The sequence below is a fragment of the Fragaria vesca genome, linkage group LG2 (assembly GCF_000184155.1).
Source record: "Fragaria vesca subsp. vesca linkage group LG2, FraVesHawaii_1.0, whole genome shotgun sequence".
In the NCBI taxonomy this organism is placed as follows: domain Eukaryota; kingdom Viridiplantae; phylum Streptophyta; class Magnoliopsida; order Rosales; family Rosaceae; genus Fragaria; species Fragaria vesca.
In genome coordinates, this window is record NC_020492.1 from 10,928,889 (window position 1) to 10,940,415 (window position 11,527).

Genomic DNA, 11,527 nt, shown 5'->3' on the forward strand with positions numbered 1-11,527 from the left:
TTACGAGAGCATATCTCATCGTAGTTGATCCCAGTGCGTGTTAGTGAAAGACCTTGCGCCATAAGGTGAGTCTAAGCTCTTACTCTCACTACGCTATCTAACAAAGGCATAGTTGATAGGGTTTAGCTTGCGGTGTCGGCATCACCTGCCCAAGGACCTATCTCTTTGTTAATGCTGGATCGCATATTTCCATTAGGCCAATCAACTAAGTTGAAATCCATCAACGAAGGGTGGTTCGATAGTAGACTCATTATCTCACGTCCTCATGTACACTAGTGTAATACTTGTAGAGATCTCTATATGGATTGGATTTGACATTGAGGCGTCCCCTAACGATAATCACAATTCAGACTTCATGAGACGGATTTGAGTATCACTGATCAATGGATCAGGTTGTGCCAAGCTCGCTTTCTTTCTAGTGCAAGACAATATCGAACCTAAGGGCCTCCCTCCTTTTAGGGAGCCACATGGCCTTGTGACACCAATTTTGCCACTACATGGCGTCACCATATCACCATCTATGGTGATGGCGTCAAGACCAACACTTTTTGGTCGCGCCATGTCCTTTTGTAGGACATCAATCCTTGCAGACATATTTGCAGCATGTGATCTCATCACTTTAACATTATAAGCATTTGGGATCAAGATGAGACTTAGTGGGGACAAACCACGACAATTCACGTCGTTCCACTTGAACACTTGTGTTCTTATCTCCCCCTAACGGCGGGAATATTGTCTCATCAAAGTGACAATCCGCAATTTAGCGGTGAATGAGATCGCCTGACAAGGTTCCTACATATGCGGATTATAGGTGGAGGTTCATATCCAACCTAAACTTATTCATCTCAAAATGACCCATCATTGTACGCAATGGCAATGCGATTTGGCACCTAAAAATAACATCTAGCAGAGCTCAAGGATTGGAGATCCGTTTCAATCCTGCCGAGCTCAAGGATTACACTTTCGTGTCAATCCTGGTACACAGTCACGAGTTGTAGTACAACAAAATTCAATGATGGTGGGTCGTAAATGAATAGTAACGCTGCATGCAAATATTGCATAGCCCCAAGACGCAATAGAAAGAGTGGTGCGCATCAATAATGTTCGAGCGACAAGCTAAAGTTGCTTGGTCGTAGCCTCGGTGAGACCGTATTGCGTGTGAACATGGGGTACATGACACTTCAACTTATATCCCGATGAACTTCTTTAAAGAATGGGTAGTGAGCCCGTAGAAGTATAAGCAGCATAAGCAGTAGATAATAGTGTAACACGTGACCAGTGTGCTAACACTTCAACCAACACCATAAAGCATAAAAGGTGTCCGCAAGTTGGTTGTATCTATCTACATAATTTTATGTAAGAATAGAATGTTCACTTTTGTGTTATTTAGCATAGGAGGGTCTCACTCCTAATTTAGCTAAAGAATAGGTTTTCAAAACGAGCAATGAGCATTACAGGGGGCCAATGCGACATCGAGGAAAAGCCGGTGCACCTCAATTGCTTGAGGAATTGACCGGACGACCTCCAGGAAGTTGGAGTCGTGTTCGGGTGACGTCAATGTCCCCCGGGTCACCACCATGTTTCATGGTGATGCTAGGTCTCGAATGTCTTCGTTTTGAGCGGAAGAATGAATGTCCATGAGAATTTCTCAAAATTTGGGTAATTATATCTCTTCCAGGTTGACCAATTTAGTCAAACCAAAGCCTATATGAGTCAGTGTCCTAAATATCATGTTTGGCGACAACATGGGATTCGATATTCGAATCATAATAACATACAGTCCACTAGATTGACTCATGAATTTCTCCAAGATGCGCTTCAGTCCGCATTCATGAGAAGGTATACACAAAAGAATTCTTGTTCATTCTCACAATGTGTTTTCAAATGAAAACCATTAGCATGAATGTCTTTAAAGCTCAACATGGTTCCTTAGAATGTTGTAGATAGTTCCACTATCTGCGAAGCACTTAATGTCTCTATGAGACATAACTACAAGGAGTAGATAGGCGAGTAAATAGTTCTACTTGAACCATTTAGAAGGATCGAAAGAAGCTACGAAAAACTGCAATCCTTCCGCGCAGAATGACCTTTGCGCACTAAAACAGCCATAACTTCTTCGTTAAAATAGATATGGACGAACCGTGAAAAGTTCTGAAAACTAGACTCATAGAGCTTTCTAATGATATAAAGCTCACTGTCTGGTTCATCCGGAGCTGTTCACAAAGCTCAAACGAAGTTGACTATCCAGAAGAGACAGATTACTGTTTTTCGCAGATTTGGCATGTGCGAAGCTGTGAAGCTTGCAGGTGGCGTGTAGGCTTTTGCCTTAGCCAAAAGTGACGTGTGTATGATCAAAACCAAGTCTTTTCGATCATTCTAAGGTCGTAAACTCCATGACTAGTTAGCAAAAGCTCCCTGACATGAACATAAACTAACTCAGAGGACCTAGAGGATCCGATTATGATGATAATTTTCCAGCTTTGATAAGTCTTCAACGTCTTTTGCAAGACGGCAATTGGTTTAATAGCGTAAGGGGATCCAAAATCCAAAGCTTTCGGTAACTCCAAGTCAGTATGACCAGGCATGTCCGTGGAGGGTCGGTAGTGCGAGACACACTTAAAACCACTATCTCCTTAATTTCGGACAATTCTAAGACATCACACTGAGCTTGGATGAGCCTAGTTGAACAATTGATGATGAAAAATCCGCTATAGGGTAGAAGACTTAACCAGAAACACGTGGGTGATCCTCCTTGAGGATGCAGTGCCATGAGTCACCTTCAAAGGAAGGGACCAAAATCGGCACAATATGCCATGTTTCTAAGGACGATGTAAGTGTACATCTTGATTGTAAATCAATATGAACCATAAGAGGAGAATAGTTTCACTTTGAAAAATTCTCAAGGCATTCATTATTGCTAATGTGAGTACATCGAGGTCTCAAATAGACAAAGGACGTCGATACAACGCCTTAGTACATATAACTTGGAACGAAAATCAATGTCTAGCCGATGACATCAAAGTCATGGGTAGCTAGAGTAGGATCCGAATCTTTGAAATTCGCGATCATGAGGATAACGTTCTTGTCCTCATATTGATTTTTCATACCTTTTTGTATGCATTCACAATTTAAAGGAGCTTGACAATCTTGAAACAGTGATCCGAAGATCCACAACGGTTGCATTAATGTCATGAGCTGACGTGAGTAGTTTTGACAAAATGGTGTCTAGACTGGGAGTGTCGTTATTAGAGCCGGCAACACCTCCCCCTCTTTTCTAGACATCGGCACGACGTTTTCTGTGGTTGCCATGACCCATATTGTTGTCCCCACATTAGGGGATAATCCCAAATAAGTTTATCACATTAGCGTATATACAATTCCTGTTTGTATGATCAAAATCAAGTCTCGTTGGTAATTCCACACCAACTTGGAGGACCTAGAGAACTTGATGATGATCGAATCCGCTAAAGATTATGGATCATGATGACACAAAAGATTAATCGACAATATGTAGTCAATTAAGGTGGTAAGCAATCCACTTGACTAATAACTCAACAAGTAGAGTTATATGAACGTTTCGAGAAACGCTCCATGAGTGCATTCCACAGTACTTTATGGTCATACTTTTTGCACAGATTGCCATTGAAGGCTTTTGTCGATGTGGCGCATCAAAGACTTTGAGCGCATGAGATGTGAAATCTCGGCATCTAGGCTTGTTAGCCTAGGGGTCAAAACATGTGGTTTTAATCCTTTCCAATGAAAGGTTCCACAGATACCAAGCGAAGATCCGCCTTAGGCATCTAGTACGTCAAAAACTCAAATGAGCAGAATGTTACATTGCTCTTGCATACAAAACCAAGCTGTTATGAGACTCGATAGAGGTCACAAACGATGCTTTTAATAGTTTGTCCTTCGGATTGATCATACACAATCCGGAAAAGCCGCGAATTGATCAAACACAATTCGGAAAAAGGCCTTGGATTGATCAAACACAATCCGGCGAAAGGTCGGGGTTGATCAAACACAACCCGGACAAAGAAACAAGAGTGATCAAACACACTCTTGACCCGCGAATAAAAATTTCGGGATTTGGGTACCTGCACGCACAAAATCCCTAGCAGAGAATGGAGATGGAGAAGGGAGGAAAGGATTTTATCCTCCCCGAGTTATTGAACTTGGAAAAAGTTTAGGTTTAAAAAAAAACATACCTTTCTAGAGGCTGCCGAGAGGAGAAATAACATTTCGCCTACTTATACTTCGAATTTGGGGCTGAAAATTTGATAGGAGGAGCAGCACTGGATGGGGAAGCTGCTGTCAAAATTTCAGGTTGATCGGAGTAAGGGAAGGTGGTGAACCGGTGGTCGGTAGCGGCGGCGGTCTGGAATCTTCCGGCGGCCGGTTCGGAGACTTTCCGGCCGGTTCTCAGGGTGAGACCGGCGGCGTTGGATCTGGGACGGAGAGAGCTTTCTGGGGATATAAAATTCCGGTGGAGGACAGTCGGAATTTTGGTCGGAAATCGGGAAAAACAAGGCTGCCCGATTTTAGGGTTTTGGTTTTTAGGGTTTAGAAAAAAAATGGTAGGCTATTGGCTCTAGGGTTAGAACAAAGTGCATGATAACGTGATGAAGGATAAAGTGTAGAGACAAAGAGATAGCAAGAGAATCATCATCTTATTCATTGATAGGAGCCCTTTATATAGGGAATTACACAATACCAATATGGTAAGGATATGAATACATAGATCTAGTCTAACTACATATCCTATTGGCATAAGGCCAAGGCACACATAGAGAATATCGTAGAACAAGATTATGCTATAACAAACAGTTTATTAACGCATTATTTTTTGGCATCATGCTTTATTAGAGGGAGGAAAAAACTCTTACCGCCATCTCTTCCAACCGGTTTCATCAGAAAAATCAATATCGACGATCTCCTACTTGTCTCTTTATCTTCTTTTCAAACCATATGAGACTTCTTCTAAGACCCTAATCGTAGCCTCTAGACTACAACCTAGTTTTCTTCTCTTAGCTGATCTCATGGTTTCTATTGATGTGATGATCGCAAACTCTACTACTTCCCTTGCTCTGGCAAAAGGTGGTGGTGCTCCTAATCTTTAGAAATACCGACCGGGTGTGCTGATCTCACACGGTTTATTAAAAAAAAAAACCTTCGACGTGCCACACTGTTCATCATGTTGCAATCAAGTCAAACTTTCTGCGCGCCATGAAAAAAAATATAATTTACCCTTCAACAGGCTTGATTGTTGAAGAGGCTAGCCCTAATCCTAAGGACAGGGGCAATACTTAGATTTGGGTTGGTTCAGCCTGCACATTAGGTTTATTTTCATTACTTGATTCTTAAGTTTATTTAGATGTATACCGAGAGAGGTATTAGACCTGTAATATTTTGTTTTAGAGAATTAGGTAGTAAGCTTGTCCGTTTTATTGATGCATTGTTTAAAATGAAGAATAATACTTTTATTTTCTTTTATATGAATTGTATTTGACAAGACTTTTTTCAATAACCAGCCGAGTCAAATGGCATTTTGATTTCCTTTATATTGCTATTCGCCATTCTAAGGAAATCGGTGGGTGGGAGGGGTTAGTTATTCTAAAAAAAGGTTCTTGGTGGTGGTAGTTCGACTTTATAAAATCCTAAAAGAGTTGGACTCTGAAAAAGACCAAAAAAAAAATAGTCTCTTATCTATTTTAGTTATTTCTTTGTTCCAGGACAAGTGAGAAAAAAATATAACATTATGATTGAATCTCAAAGGCATTCTAAACATTTGGTAGATCCAAGTCCATAGCTTATTACAACAGAGAAGAATCCGGTTGGGCAAAAATTGGGCAAAAAATTGTGAGTGTGTTAAATGTTGCAGACATTTTGGGTGTAGTTGTTTCACTTGCAGAAACCAGTTTGGCAGAAATAGAGGAGTCTAAGGATTCTGCTGAAGCTATACCTCATCTTTTAACTCTCTTTGAAACTGTCAAAAGGACTTAGAAACATCTTGTTGAGCTGCTTACAACAACATTTGTGGAAGTGTATGTACCTCTAAAGCCTCCTGGTGCGCGCTAAGGATACTCAAGTTTTCAAGTCTGTTTTGGGATCAGAGAAGGTCGTGTCTCCACGATAAACTAGATCAAAGTTGGCAGCCAACAAGGAAGAAGTGTTTGAAATTAAATCAAATGTTATAACAAAGCTGACTCCCTTTAGGTGAAAGTGAAGGAAACTCATCGACGTATTAAAATATACACGTTGAAGGGCTATTCTAAGCTCATAAGTGATATCACGAGGAGTCTGTGCCCTTGGCTCTGATGCGACATAGCCTATCTCCATACACTGTTTTAGGACAGTTAGTTATTGATGAACTCTGCAATCAGTTGGCGAAGGGTCTATACTGGCAGAAGCATGCTCCATAACAAGTGAGGATGGAAATCCCGATGTGGAAAGAGGACATTGTGACGGTTCAAAGGAGGTTGGAATATGAACTTACTGCCCAAGGCGATGAGAAGTCGAAAATAATCATTTGGAAAGCCATTGACAACAAGCCATCCAAATTGGTTCCAAAGGTGGTCACAGAAAGAGAAGAGGAGAAGTTTTCTTCCTGAATTTGAATTTAGAAAGAGCTATGCAAGAAAGTGTAAATTTTTTTGTTACTGATGGGAATTAGCCTTTAGGCATATATCAACTTTGATTTCATTAAAACAAAAAGTCCATGGCTTGTTTCAGTTTTGCTTTAGGCTCTTTATGAATCGATATGTAAGCAATGAAGGTACCAGTGATGGTGCTTGTAAGCCCTTACTTCAAAAACCTAGTAGGGGACAACATATGATGTGAAATGTCATTTTGTCGTTGATGAAGCAATACAATTTCATGTGTATTCAAAAATAAAAATAAAATTGCAGCACTAGAAGCACCTTAACTTTCTCCGAGATCTCTAATACAAACCCATAAGTGGATGGGTCTAAGAACACCAATTGGAGAAGCTTAAGTCTAAATAATAAGACCTAAGCCCAACATAAGTCGCTATAGGCACCTAATATGTTGCTTGCCATCACTACCATCTTTGCCGCACAGAGATATAGTAGCCGAGGCAGATGACGTTGTGCCTAATCGCCATTGAAGACAACGCCTTACAACTAGCCGACTACGCATAAACAAAAACTCATCAACCCAGATTGATCCCGGGATCAGGCATAGCCTCCAACCAATGTTAGACTTCTACAACCAAATCTTATCTCTTTCGTCACCAGCCGACTCCACAAAAGAAACAATTCTCGAATCCCATATATGAATTGTCTCGCGCAAAAACACATTAGAAAAGAGCCTCCTCCTACAAGAATTTTTCAACGAATCGAAATTGTGATCAAATTTTCCATAAGCATGCCTGTAAAGAAGAGAACATTAGTTCAACAAGAAAGAGTTGTCATAACCAACCTATTGAAAAGAGGGGAAGCAAACCTTCGAGTAAAGCGACAAACCAGCTTCACGATGAGGAGGAGACTCATCGAAGGCGAAGAATTACGGCGAACATAACCCTAAGTCTAGAGTTTGTCACCGCTAGATGAGAGAAAGGAGAGCACTCATTTTTTTCTTTAATTTGTTATACTTTACTTGTTTATTTTCTATTTCTTAAAGTAGATTTCATTAAATCAATTAACGAATCAGGATGCCATGTACGTAGTAAGAGATCACCTTGTATTGTTTATCTTACTACACACTTTTGTCGTGTTATCGCCCTTATGTACACTACTGGAAAAAGTCAATTAGGAGACGGAATAGTTTCGTCTCCTAAGTAACAAAATTCGTCTCCTAAGTACTTAGGCGACGGAATATTCGTCGCCTAAGATCCGTCGCCTAAGTGGTGTGAGGTAGGTGTTAGGACGACGAAAAATTGAGTTCCGTCGACTAAAAATTATTTAGGGCGACAAATATTGTTTAATGACAAAAAAAAATATTTTTCCCCTGGGCGACCGAATTATTGGATTATGTCGCTAAGTCTAAAAATAAAAATAAAAATAACATCACCGTTGCAGCGGCCTCTGCTCCAAATACCACCACCACCATCGAAATAGAAACCATAACGCCCCCCTGAACTCAACCAGTCCAACCCTAAAATGTATCACATCTTCCCCAAAACCATCAAAAATCCATATCAACATATATTGATTTATTCCTATCCAAACCAACCTCACCTATTTCTCTCCCTCTAAACCCGAATGGACCGCCACGGCCCGCTTCACTCTCGCCCGTCAGTCCTCGCTCGCCCCCGATCGGTCCGACCCGAGCGCCGCCGCCGCCACCGACGACGGCGTCATCAACTCGTGTGTCTGCCTCATGTACTTGACCAACGACGGAGGAGAGCGGTAGTCTTGCCGGCGAACATGGGGACCTCGCCGGAGGGGCAGTGCCAGAATCGGTGTTGAGGGGGATGTAGGGTTTGAATGAAGCCATGAGTTTGAAAAGGGGTTTGAAATTAGGGAAGAGAAGGAGAGAGGATAAGAGAAGTGAAGGAAGAGAGGGAGCTAGGTGGGAGTTTGGAGAGGGGAGGGGAGAGGAAGAGAAGGGATTGAGAAACAAAAATGAAAGGGGGCGGAGATGAGATGAGAGAAAGAGGGTGAGGTTGAGTTTAATTGGATAGGGTCAGTTTTAATGAGATGAGAGATGAATTTTTTTTTTGAAAAAATTTAGTTTGAATTGAAGTTAAAAAGAAAATAAAATTTTTAAAATTTTTGGTTTGAGTTTTCCTGAAATGTTTTGGCGGAAACGTTGCCGCTAAAAATTTCGGTACTTACGCGTAAGTAATTAATTATTTTATTTTATTTTTAAAAAATAATAATTCCGTCGCCTAAGTAAAATTTTCCGTCGTCTAAGAGATTCTTAGACCACGGAATACATTTCCGTCGCCTAAGTAATTATTTTTTATTTTTATTTTTAAAAATAATTCTGTCGCGTAAGTATATATTTCCGTCGTCTAAAAGATTCGTAGACCACGGAATACATTTCCGTCGCCTAAGTCCTTCTTAGGCTATGAAACTATTTTCCGTCGTCTAAGTCGCACTTAGGCTACGAAATTAATATAATTCCGTCGCCTAGGTTCTTTTTTCCAGTAGTGGTATGTCTGTCATCCTGTTTTGATCATTTTTTCATATTCTTAACGTTCTACCCAATTCTGCCCCAAACGATATGATCGTTTCTTGCATCCCATTGGTGCTGCTAGGTCATTACGAATCTCCACCAACATAGAACTTTAGTCGGATGAACTTGAAGGAAGGTGGATACCACACGAAAATTAGAAGCGGCTTCACAATTAAGCATTCCAGAAACTGTGATCCAGTCGTTCCTTCGTCCAGTGATCAGACCACATGAATCGGCTGCCAATATACTCCATGTCTTCAAGATAACAGTCAGTAACACATTCTCTAAATGCATGCATGCATATATAGTAAACTACTTTTTCCTTTTTCAGATTTCTCTGAATTATCCAAAATTTGATTGAAATCTCCACATATAAGCTAAGATAGTGAATATTACGCCTCCAAAGTGTGGTGGCCTAACTGGGCGGGTGCTAAGAAGGGCACTGGCAAGCTAATAGGTGCACCCATCCCACATCGCCCGGGGGAGACAAGTTGTTATCCTTATATGTGCAAAGCTAGCACCTTACATTAAGACGCGTTTTGGGGTGAAACCTTAAGAACAAAACCGTGAGGGCCGGTGGGCCTAAAGCGGACAATATCTCAATGGTAGGGACTGAGCTATTACAGATGGTATCAGAGCCTATCCCCGGCCGGAAGTGTGCCGACGCGGACGTCGGGCCCCTAAGGGGGGTGGATTGTGGTGACCTAATTGGGCGGGTGCTAAGAAGGTCACTTGCAAGCTAGTAGGTGGACTCATCCCACATCGCCCGGGGGAGACAAGTTGTTGTGCTTATATGTGCAGAGCTAGCACCTTACCTTACATTGAAGCGCGTTTTAGGGTGAAATCTCAAGAACAAAACCGTGAGGGCCGGTGGGCCCAAGGCGGACAATATTTCAATGGTAGGGACTTGGCTGTTGCACATTAGCTCCCAAGTTTTCCTCTGATCTCCAACTTGAACATAACCATAAAATCCGTTGAACCTCCACTCCTCGACCGATCCCCTAACACCGATGATCACATCCACATGTTGCTTCGAGTAGTTTCACATATTCACCAGAACATGGCTCACTTATAAGAAGGCTATACCACTTGAGTTTAATCCTGCTGGCATGCCTAAACATTGATTAAATCCTAGCTTTATGCGCAAAGCTCCAACTGTTGCTTATCACACAACGTCTTCAATAAAAACAAAAGTGTTGGTTTCTCTTGCTTGATGATATCTATGAGAGCTCGTCTCCGGTAATTGCCCACAATTCCCTTGCAATTTCATGCAAGGATTCTAAACGGTATAACCATAATATGCCGTCGTTTTGCGCCCCAAAGGTAAAAACTCAGAGCGGCACTCTGCTAGGGTTTGATTAAAGCGACAATTGTTTCATTTCTAGTGGGATAAGTACACATGTTAAATACCATATAATTATTGTTTACATAAAACAAAATTAATGTCAATAACACATTACATTTGCAAATATAATTTTTATATGTTTAAATCAACTCCTAATTCGATAACATTATAACGTTCAATGCATTGATATTTCAATTTTTACAGCATACCTACTGCATTTGTCACAAGTGGTATTACGTTTATTTTTTTTCTTCTGCAAGAAACAAGATGAGCATGCCGAGATTTACGACTATATTAGACTTCAAAGACGCGGTCAAATTTTGTTGATTGATATTTTTGTCTAAAGTAATGAATCCTTTTTCATTAACTTTTCGCCGCAAGAAAAAGAAACAAATATTGTGGGTTGCTGTGGTAAGACATTGAGACGTTGAAGACACGAAACTCACGTAGTCCTCGTCGTAAATGAAATCGCTTTTTATCCTTAGCACATAGATTTGCATCTCGAGATTTACGATTTTAATTATTAGTAATCAATGTCCGCAGATGCAGTCAAATCCTAAATTTAAGAGTATGTGCTTTTCATAGAAACGAATCTTCTCTACCGAACCCGCATAGGTCAATAAATAGGTCTTTCGCGAGAATCCACTAATCATCAAGCCTGAATTCTCTCATTTCGACACTAATGCGAAGTGACAGTCTTGCATTTCCCGTTCTCTCAGACACAACAACCGAAACATTTGCACAACAGTGTAAAAGTTTTGGTGTTTTGTTCTCCATATCCGCCCTAAAACACAACAATTGAAACATTCTGACACCAGCTTGAAGTGACAGTGTTTCATTCTCCATTCTGTGTAGGTAAGTTGGTACATATCGTATTTCCTCCTGTGTGTATTTTTATGAAAAAATTGTGACATCAACATGCAAGAAAATGAGGTATAGAACATTTGGTCCTTTTGGTATTATTGAGAAGGACATCATGTAAAGGGTTTTAAAACTCAATATCATATCTCCTACAAAAAGTTTGTACAAAATCCTAGATGA